General features: G+C 28.5%; 1 long non-coding RNA gene across 1 annotated transcript; it reads right to left on the bottom strand.

Moving 5' to 3' along the window:
- Window positions 9,856-12,104, bottom strand: LOC110013157. The gene is made up of 2 exons (XR_002288313.1): window positions 11,768-12,104; window positions 9,856-10,373 (listed from the first exon to the last, which is right to left on the bottom strand). It is a non-coding gene; the product is annotated as an uncharacterized LOC110013157 (long non-coding RNA).

Below are 12,104 nucleotides of genomic sequence, written 5' to 3'. Positions count from 1 at the left end.
TTTTGGGCAATAAGCTGCTTTTTATAGGCTGATTTTTTAAGGAATTATTCATATGAAAAAAGAAAAACACTAATAATGTTGCAAGAAAAGACTACATTGCTAGTTTCTACCATTGCTCCCATACTCCTTTTACCACGTGAAACATTAATTCCCATCCCATACCTAATTTCTTTTACGCTGTATTTGAATCCCACAAAGAATTTTAAACGACTCTATATAAAAAAAAATTTGAAATTCATTCATAATTCTTAAGATTTAGTTCAAAAATTAAAATAAAAAATTTTGAAATTCTTTACATTTAAAATTAATTAGCCAAACATATCCAAAGGAATCCAAATGCAACCTTAAGTTTGTATTTAGTTAATTATAAGGCAAGTTCATTTTATTTACTATATAATTCAGATGTAATTTAAGGAGAATAATCAATCATATACAGATTAAGATAATAGTTGAAGTATGACAAGTTAGATACAGTTATAAAACGAAAAAAGATTTGCTCTACAGTAAAAAATAATACTAGTGACGAACTATCAAGTGATAATTTTAAAGTCGTTATTAAAAATATATATGTTAAGTGACAATAATTTTGATCTTGTTATTACGTAATTATTAGTAATAAAAATTATATTTAAAGTTGTTATTACAAATAATTAATTCCTGATCATCACTATATATGTACTATTAATTATTTTTTGTGAAAATTTTAGACATATTTTTTTGATAACTTTTACAAAATAATTGTCATTTTTAATACCATAAACCTCATTATTATGATACAAAATAATAATTAGTGGTAATGTAGTTCTAGAAGGTGAGGTGAAAATTATACTATTTTATTCTTGCTGGATTTTTTTCTTTTAAATGTCTAAAAAAGTTGGGTAGAAAATAATTCATAAGACATATTATTCCATAAAATATTTTAGAAAATGTTAGAAAATATATGAAATTATAATTCATAAATCAAGATGATATTTTTATCTGTTCATTAAATTTTGAATTAAAACTTAAAGGAAGCTAACAAAATGCCCTCGTTGTTAGACAAGCATTAAACTGGGGATATTTGTAATTTTTCAAATAACAAGAATGTATTTGTAATTATGTCAAACCTGAAAAAGAGGTGACTATAATTTACCTCGTCTTTTTTTTTTTAATTTATTTAATCAAGTGGATATCATAAAATAAGATAATAAAAAGGCATAATAAATAAAATGTTCATAGTTTTTTGCACCTGCATAATATTTATTCTAATTGGATAATGTGACAAATACGCTAAAAATGTAAGTTTCAGTCCTACAAGTCGTCATTTTAAATTTTAATACTACTGACGTGGACAGATTTCATTCCCACACGCAAAACAGCAACAAAACAAAAACACATAAAAAAGTGAGAAAATTAAATCCAAAGTATCTGTACTATTTATGAACTGCAAAGGCCTTACAATAACTAATATTGATTGATAAAATGTAAATCGAATGAAATACCTTTTAATAAATTTATTTATTTTTCACAAAATACCTTTAGCTTTTAGGAAAAAATGCGACTTATCCCATTATAATATGATAAATATGTAAAAAAGAACCCTGTAAAAAATAAAAATAATAAATTATCCCATTATTTTGAAAAATGAAGTAAATTACCCCATATTTAAACCATTGATATGGGTAATTTGCTTTATTTTTTGAAACATAAGGGTACAATTTGCTGAATCTTTATTTACAGAAGGATATTTGCCCATTTTATATATCACACGAGGGTAAAATTGCATGTAACCCTTAGTTTATATGATAAGAAAATGATTATTTTCTATATTATAAAATAACTACAACTTAAAGAACATGACAAATCAATACTATCCCCCATATTTATATAAAATTTATGTCGAAATTTAAGTTTTTATTACAATTAATCAACATTCACTATGATGTTAGCAATGACCAAAACATTTGCCTTTGGCCTCGCTTACCAAGCAACGGCTAGTAGCCGTTGTACAATTATGATTAACTAATATTTACTATAATATTTTATATTTAATTATGATAACTAATCATTACAAAAAAAGTTATTATTTGATTTTATTATATTTGTTTCTACCCAAACACATTTAAAGTTAAAATATTTTAGTAGTTTTGATCATTTTTCGTTTTATTATATTTGTTTTCCACCGGATTAAACAAATACAATAGAAGTTTAGATATATATTAATATATATGTATATCGGTATATACATATATATATATGTATATATAACTTTTATTGCAATTTATCCTTATAAAATTCTGAATATTCAAAAAAAAAAAAAAGAAACAAAATACCTCCCATTCCTGGAGATCTTTTGCTCGATTTTTTTAGTAATTACCTTATTATTTAACTTTTTCGAACTTTAAAATTTTACGAAACATAAATTGTATTGAAATCAATATTTATATCGAGTTTATTTTAAACACTTATGGCGTGCTGGTTTGGATTAGACAACCGTCTGTATTAAAGATGTAATTATGGTCAAAATTTATGAATGAAATATTTTTTAATTTAGTTTTAATTCTAAAAGTAGTTGTTAATAATTGATTAATTGGCAGTATCATATTATATTTAGGGATGATTACACTCTCCTTCCCTAAGTTTTGATGTAATTACACGTAAATTTTCTGTAGTATGGGAAATTACATTTAGCATCCTTGAAGTTTGCTTTTGCTTAACAAATAAGTCCCTCCGTTAGTCAAATTCACCGAATTTACTGATATTCGTAAAAGAAAATTAGAAAAAAATTCTATATTTACCCCCGATGAACTTATTACTGACTTATAACAGGTCAAATAAATATTTTATGACCAAATTACCCTTGTACGTCTTCATATATTAATTGATTTGATGAGGTATATTTTCACCGTTATAAGGGTAATTTAATCCGAAATAATTATTTAACATGCAATAAGTCAGTTTTAAGTCAATCAAGGGTAAATATCATACTTTTTAGGTTTTTATTAATATCAACAAATTTAAAAAATTTTAACTAATAGGGTGACTTATTTGTTAGACGGAAACAAACTTCATGGGTGTTAAATATAATTTTTCAGATTATAGAAGATCTATGTATAATTACACCAAATTTCAGGATAGGAGAGTGTAATTATCCCTTAGATTTATACCATGATAATTTTTTAAAAAAAAATAATGTACTTAAAAAATAAAAAAGAAAAGCTTATTTTTACAATATTAATTCGAAGGGATAGACGGTAACCAATGAGAAGAGATTAGGAATTGAGGTAACCACTCGTGCGGGTGGGCCAGCGTGGGATGTGTCCTACCCAATCATTGCCACCATTTTGCCTCAGTAAAAACATTATTACACGTGTGAAAGGCACACGTGCGGTGGCAATTGAGCTGCCAAGTAACAACAACTAGTGTAGGCCCATCTCTCATAAGACCCTTTACAACCCATCCTTCATTACACTTCCATTTCTTAACATTACTGTCCAAATACAAAGTCAAGCCCAAGATCTTTTATGGGACAACCATTCTTGATTCTACTACTATACATGTATACATATACAATGTGTGTGTATGTGTATATATGTGTCGGTGTATGTGCTTGCATATGACTTACTATGTGTATATACGTGCGTTCGAGTATCTGTTGTGGATATGCATCCATATGTGTGTGTATGTAGTTGTTTTTTCATATGTATGTATATATGTGTTCTTCTACAAAGTAAAAAAGTAAGGGTGGCACTTTACTAACCAGCAGATTTTAGCTGAATCATATGTGTCGATCAGAGTCCCTATAGTTGACTTACTATCGTCAAGAATCAAAACCTAATCACGTGGGAATCAACACATAGGTCAAGATATACGTTTAATCTTATCAAACACCTTGACAAGAATTCAAACCTACATTATAGGTACGACAAAGTTCGATCTCAACTGCTATAAGGCCGCAACGAATGATGGTATATGTGTGTCCTTGTACATGAATGCGTGTATTTTTCTCCATTGCAAAGTAAGAGAGGGAGAGAGAGTACTAAAAGCCAAGGTTTGAATTAGGCAACATCTCTTAATCTCCAACATGAGCTGTATTTGAGAATTGAATGTTGCTAAATAATCATATGAAGGGCCTAAGATTGAATTGTCCAAAGAGCAATTTGCATGATTGCAAAAGTGTAATCGGTTGAAATGAAATATTGTTTTATAGTGATAATAACAAAAGCAAGAAGAGAAAAATTTGGAAAAAAAAGATAAGCATTCATCATCAACACATTACATTGCAAACTAATACATCATTTATTTATTTCAACTGATGTGATATTATGTATCATTCATTCTTCTTGGATTTGTTTTTCGTCTAATGTAATTTTTAGTTAAAAAGAAAAAAAGTATTGTACTAAGATTTTATTTAAAGAAAATATTAAATGTTGTGTGATATTATATAGAAAATATTTTATTTTTCATCTCATAACTGAAGCTATATACACTTTTAGTCCCACTGCTTATATAATTCATGAAAACAGCTCATTTAACTTCAGAAAAATTTCACTTTCAGACCCGTACCAACTTTCATTAAGACATTTAAGGAAAAAATCATATGGAAGTCGCATGGTCATATTAATGTAATGTGTTGATTTCTACATTTTACTCTTATTTATAATATATTTTAAAGCGTGAAATATTATTTATTATATGTCCGACGTGCCACTAATACACATATATCATAAGTTATTCTTCATCACTTTGTTTATCATCTTACCCAATTTTAGTAAGAAAATTATGTATGATAAGATTATTTGGACGAATTTTATAAGAAAACATCCTCTAGAATGAAATAAAAATAATATAAAAAAGGATTATTTGATTATCAATAATAAATAATATTTCTCTTAGACAGTATCATTTGTTTTATATGTTGATGACTTATGTGTTTACGTATTTCAATTCCTCGAATCCCATCAATCGTATCAAGCTGATCTTTACACCTTATCATCTCAACATTATTCTAAATCTTACATTAATCCCACCCTCCTACCAATATTAGCTTATAAGTATAGGTCATCAAACTCGAATTAGATTTTTTATTTCAAATATTAATGTACTTTTTTATTTTATTTAATATATATATATTGTGTATATAGAGATAATATTATTTAAAAATATATATAAGTAATATGCATATATTAATTAAAATAAAAAATACAATAAAATTTAAAATAAAAAATTCAATCTGCATGGAAGGATATGGTGGAGAAGCATTAAATGCTTATCCTTGTGCAGCATGCCCACCTCCAAGTAATGACAAAAGGGTACACATAACTAAATCAAGAAGCAAAAAATAATTGAACCTAAACTAACCATCAAATGACACAATTTTGTCTCTCTATATATGTGAGAGAAAGAGATGGGATTTAGTTGTATTATGTGGACTGTAAGAAACGAAAAAATGTTTAATTTCGATTAAGTTTAATTAAATTTAAATTAATTATATGTTATATAATTGATGTACAATTTAAATAAAATAATTAATTTCGTGATAGGTATATTAATTATATATGAAGTATAATTATATCTGTTATGTAATTGATTCGACTCAATTAAATGTAATTTAGCTAAACATTGTCTCAATATGATTAGCCGACAGCTCCCCATACCACCCCCACAATATTTGCACATAATAATCTCAATGACAAGTCAATTCCAAAGGTGGTGGACAAGAAAATAACTATTTTGAAATAAATTGACTATTCAGCCACCTTTGCTCAGATGATATCACATTAATTCAATCCAAACATTAATATATTAAGAATAGTAAAATAATAACTTACAATAATTCTTGATTCAACCAATATATCAATATGATTGTAAATAATTATAATAACTTATATAAAGTGAGACAAAAACCCACATATACCCTATATGCCTCGAACCCATATCTCAAACTTATTCATAAGAGCGCACATTTAGGCTTAACCACTAAATTAAGATATCATTGATACATACGTCTATTTTGAAGTAGTTATTTTGTTTTTTTGTTTCATGTGAATTTTTTTTATTTAAAATTATCGACGTATTAAATTAAAATTATGGTGTTTTTTTTTTTATTTGAAATAATCCAAGTAGTAAATCAATCTTGAAATTAAAAAAATATATATTTTGAAAAAAAAAAGTATTGGATTTTAAAGTTAGTTTGGGGAGGTGGTGGTGTGAGTGTTGTGTGGTCCCACTCCCACTCCATCCACCACCCACATTCATACATCATTATTGTTATTGTTTTTCAACAAAACTCCAACCGGGCCTTACAATCATTGCGCACGCTCTGCTTCGCTAAACGTGGCCTCATGCCTTTCCAATCATACAACTCCAACCACACTTCTTTTTTCTTTTTCTTTTATACGTCGTTCCTACTGATATATATAATAAATAATATTTTATATTTTAAATATAAATAAAAATATTAATTTAAAAGTATTATTAATAAAACAAAGAAATTTGTACAGTAGTATTATAAATCATCATTTGTGAATAAAAATTCTCTTTTCTTTTTGTATTAATTAGTATAAATACATATATATATATATGTATTAATAATAAAAGAACAGACTATATGTGTGTATAATTTAAAATTTTTTATTATATTTATATAATTAAATAAAATAAATAACTAACCAGATTTTTTTTTTTACATTCTTAAAACTTCATGAATACTAATAAAAATTCGGACAAGACTGAACTATTGTAGAAGTTGATAAGGAGCGGCTTTGAATTTAAGAATCTTTGACCATTCAAATCTTCCAACAATAATTCCAATTACACGTAGTTTTAGTGAGCATATAAAAAAGAACTAATAGTTTGAGGTGAAGAGAAAAAGAAAATTTGTGAATAGGAACAATCATATGTTGAGGATGAGAAAGAAGAAATTCACAAATAGAAAGAAATATGAAATGAGACGAAAGAAAACAAATAAATTTTCATTGTGAGCTTATTTAAAATAAGGGTGAATAGCAATTTATCCCCTTGTGATATTGAAAATGAGTTCATTACCCTCTTATGAAAAAAATATAACAATTTATCTCCCTGCTTTTTAAAATGAAGCAATTTACCTCCTCATATAGGGATGTAAATTGTTTCATTTTAAAAATTATAGGGGGGTAAATGGTTGTATTTTAAAAAATATAGGAAGGTAAATTGCTATTTATTTTTTCATAAGGTGGTAATTTGCTCATTTACGATATGCTTGCATTTGTTCCTTTAAAATAAGGATGTTTGTGAGAAAAAAAGAAATATTGAAAAGTTGATAGAATAAAAGTTTTTCTTTGGTAATAGTATAGATGTGGATTTTGATTAAAAGAATTGTCAAAATTTTGATATATGCAATACACACATGAACATCAATGTGAAGGGGATTTGCTTTCGGCTATGGGGTGTCAAATCAATGTGTTGAGGTCCCCAACTCAACTACGCATCACATATGAGATATATAGCTAAATACGTGTTGTAATTTTAGGTGAAACCAAGAAAAAAAAAGGCATAACCTCTCATTACCCTTTAATTAATTACTATTAGTTAGCATTTAATGATGGCATTCTCTTTACTAACCTCTGATTGCAGATGTGAAATTTAATGTAGTTTAAACTTAGTGGAGCATTGATTGGCCGATAATTGCGCCTTTCCCACCAGGTACACAATTATAGCAGGTTACTCTTATCACATGCTAATAATGCCTTAGGTTAGTAGTTAAAATTGAAATTACATTTAGATTTTTTATAATTTAAAAAAATTACGTCTAATATTTCTGAAGTTTGTTTCTGTCTAACAAATAAGTTTCTCCATTAGCTAAAAATTACTAATTTACTGATATTAATAAAAAAGTTGAATAAAAACTGATATTTACCCTCGATTGACTGATCACTAACTTATTGCAGGTCAAACAATTTTTTTCAGAGTAAGCTAACGATGAAGATATACCTCCTCACATACATTAATGCGTGAATATATATGAGGATAATATGTTCATAAAAATATTTATTTGACCTGCAATAAGTTAATCAAGGGCTGATATAAATTTTTAGGTTAAATACACTTTGCACCCCCTAAACTACGCATTTTGTCTCATTTACACTTCTAAAGTATGAAAGTTCACAAAAATACCCCTGAAAAAATAATTCATAAGACAAAAGTGCCCTTCTCATTTATCTTCTATACTTTTTTATTCTACTTCCTAGAATATGTTTTTATTAAAATATGTCCCCCAAACTATTTTTAGTGATTTAAAATTTTACTTATAAATTATGTTAAAAAGTCCATGTAAATATGTGCCAATACATAATGCATATAATATTATAGAAAAATGTATGTTATATAGAAATTTTTATTCAATTACATGTCCATATAATAAAAATATATCATATCATTACTTAAAAAATATAGAATATTATATATCAATTATATTATAGATTTGTATATTTTAAAATATATATGTTTGATGTCATATTTTAAATTTGTATCAATAATTTATTTTTTAAAAAAATAAGATATATAACAACACAGGAAAAAATTATGTAAATTTTTTACCAGTTGCATAAAAAGAATAAAAATTATAAATTTATGAAATTTATAAGATTTTATACTCAGTATTAAGATTATAAACTTTGGGTAATGTTTATTTTAAATAAAAAAAAATTTATAATAGTTTAGATTATATTTGAAAATATGATTGTAATAGAGATATTTTATGGATGTAAATAACAAGGGCATTTTTCATCTTAAAAAAAATTAGTGTATATCAAAGGGGCCATTTTGTTACGTTTTATAATTTAGGGGTGTAATGCACTTTATGCATAATTCAGGGGTGCAAAGTATATTTGACCCTATATTTTTTTTTCTTCTGATAATTTTGTTAATATCAACAAATTTGGTGAATCTTGATCAATAGAAGAACTTATTTATTAAATAAAAATAAATTTTAAAAATATTAGATATAATTTCTCAAACCACAGGAAATTGCACGTATAATCACACCAAACCTTAGGAAAGAAACGTGTAACTATCCCAATTTAAAATTATGGGTTCAATCTTACTAGTTATGTAGATACTTATTTCATTTTTTATAAATCTATTATAATTTATTCATAATTCTTTATTATAATTAATGTATAATCAAATCGATGTACTCACTATTATTCAAATATTAATGTAATTATATCATTCCCGCTTCTAAAGAAAAAAATAGTATCACCTTGCTGAGCCAAGAGAGAGAACGCAAAACGATCATTAATTACTCCAGTGGGGAATTGTTGGTATACGTGCGTGGTTAAAATTTTAAATTATAAAATTATAAATATTTATCAAAAAAAATTCTGTAGTAAAGTTCTTATTAAATATTTGTGTTGATTGAATTTATAACAAGTAAGAGAAAAACTAAAATATAATAATATATTTAAAAGAAGAGAGAATAAGTTTTCAAAAAATAAAAAGAAGAAGAAAGAATAAATAAGAGATAGAAAGAGAGGTGAAACCTTAAACAAAGGAGAGAGGCAAAAGGAAAAAACACTAGCTTGACATTATTTTTCAACGTAGGGTTAAATTTTCAAATATATCAGAAAACACACAATGGTGATTTCTTGAAATCCTTGCAATGTCTATACAGGAAATTCTAACTTGAATTGAATTTAGTTAAATTCTTGTTACTCTGATTGAATATTGTCAAACTTACTAATTTTGTTCAAAATCGATTCTAACGCGACAAGAATGCACATCTCCCGCGGTTTGATCTAGCTTCTGGTCTTATAAATGCTACACTAGATGTGAGCTACACTTTGTAGTAAAATAGTTGACTCCGACTCTATTTCTAAAATGAACCCAATACACAAATCACTGAAAACTTTCCTTCCATTCCACATGCATTTACAATCTATTGGTCGCAAAACTTAAAGCTAGAGAACCTTCAACTGTTACTTGAACAGTTCAAAAAAGTTCCTTACTGAGGAGAGAATTGCGCTAGGAGTTTCTTAAACCTTTAAACTGGCTATGACAAAAAAATAGAACAGAGCCATACCATATTTCTAGAGGTATGTGAGCGTACGTTAATCATGTTCAGTCAGCTTCCCATTTCTTGAAATGCAACTGGAAAACCAACTTTCTGGCAGTGAACAATGGTACATTGTCTAGCAATAGTTGAGGGGGCTCACATGGATAAAGGCAATAACAATCTTCTATCCCTTTTCCTTGCAAGCGACTGTCGTGAAATTTTCAAACGAATTGGAACAAGGATACCAAGGCACACAATGACGAAGGAAATATGGTAATGTTTTAGGTAAAGGGTAATGTACGAAGAAACTAGAAGCACGAAAAAGATCAACGCCCAGAAAATAGCAACGGCAACATCAGTCCTGTATGAAGGAAAAAACCGCATGGATAAGGGAAACTACTGAGGAGATGCTTCACAAAATGAAATGAAAAGCAGTAAACCATTAATTTATTTTAAGTGGTTGTATCTTAACAATAACAGGGTGCACTGGAGCATCACTAAATGATATCTACAGACATCTCGACCAAGCTAAGAACTATAAAGAAAAAGGAATTCCAAATACCATGACTTAAAACAAATCATAAAATTGTATTGATTAAATATCATCAATTCAATATGAAAAATTATGAACCCATACACATGTTTCCATCATATTGTTAAATTCCTCAAAAATTAAATGTGCACCATACTTCTAATGTTAAGTAATAAACAATTTGCAAGGTGTTTATTCTCCATCTAGTTTCTAATATTTTCTTCACCAATTCACTGATGCATCATCATGGTTTACTAACTTCCCTAGATAGCACACGAGCAATATGAGAAAGCTCCTGAATGGAAAGAAAGAGGACAAGGCTGATATGAAACTGGAGAGAAAGGTCATATGCTCTACTCCCCCAAACAAAAAAGAGAATTGCTCTCCCAATTCAAGATGATGGGAATTGACTTGGTTCAACCTATAAAGGCATGGGAGTCTTTAGGCATAAGGAAAAGATTGGCTGCTTCTAAACCTCTCTTCTCCTACAATATTTCTAGTTGGATTCTATATCTCTGATGATTTGGCAGGAGAAAAGAGACTCGGCCAGGGAAAGCACTGGCAACAACAGAAAGGAAGGGGTCCATGTAGGCTGTAGCACCTGTGTCATCATGATAAAATATTTACAATAATTTGCATGCAAAACTCAATGTGATCTTGGAGTTGAGCAAATCTTTGAGAAAACCACTTGTGCAATCTATAAAGTGGATTTGTGGCCGAGGATACAGGACTCAGAAGATCAACCTGACAACAAATGCCACTTTCCAATACATAACTACTGAGCTTAGCAAGAATTTTAAGCTGAAAATCACAATTGGATATAGCCCCTTAACAATCAACTCAATCAAAATCATTGTTCTACTAGTTCTTTAATACTTCTTGCTCTTGGTTCATCTCAGTCTACACAAGAAAGTCAAAATCACTCTAACAATGAAATGCTATCTATAACATAGCAGACATTTTAAGCTGTTTCACGGCAATCCTATAAGTTATCTGGTTTTTAAACCGGAAGAAAATGTTATTCCCGCAAATTCAAGAATGCCATATTATTCTTCCAGCATTTCCATTGAAACAGTTTCTACAACCTAGAGGACATAAATGCAACGTTCAAACTAAACAAACAGTTCATATTTCAAAAACAATAACCTAATCCCTCGTAAAGATACCGCATTGGTGATGAAGGTTAATAAACTGGAGCACAAGTAGACGCCAGCAGGACATACCAGGTGGAGAGTAGGGGTTTGGGAGAGAAGACGGCGAGGGCAGGGAACTTATGCTGGGATCGGATCTGGTAATCTCTCAGTTGCTCTACGAGTTTCGACCGAGTTATCATCGAGTTGCTATCCTGCACCGGAACCTGCCCCACCTCGGAATTGATTTTAACTCGACTCAAACCGACAGCCACCAGATTCTGCAGGAGAATTGCAGAATTGATCTGCGTTTGACGTGCAGTTGGATGTTCTAAATCGGATTTAGATTCTAGGGTTTATTTTAGGGCAAAATTGTGAGAGTTTGAAGAGGGGAGTCGAGCATTAGGAATGCACACTGTGAAAGCTCTTC

The sequence above is a fragment of the Sesamum indicum genome, linkage group LG15 (genome assembly GCF_000512975.1).
Source record: "Sesamum indicum cultivar Zhongzhi No. 13 linkage group LG15, S_indicum_v1.0, whole genome shotgun sequence".
Lineage (NCBI taxonomy): Eukaryota > Viridiplantae > Streptophyta > Magnoliopsida > Lamiales > Pedaliaceae > Sesamum > Sesamum indicum.
This window is presented reverse-complemented; position numbering and strand designations above follow the sequence as displayed.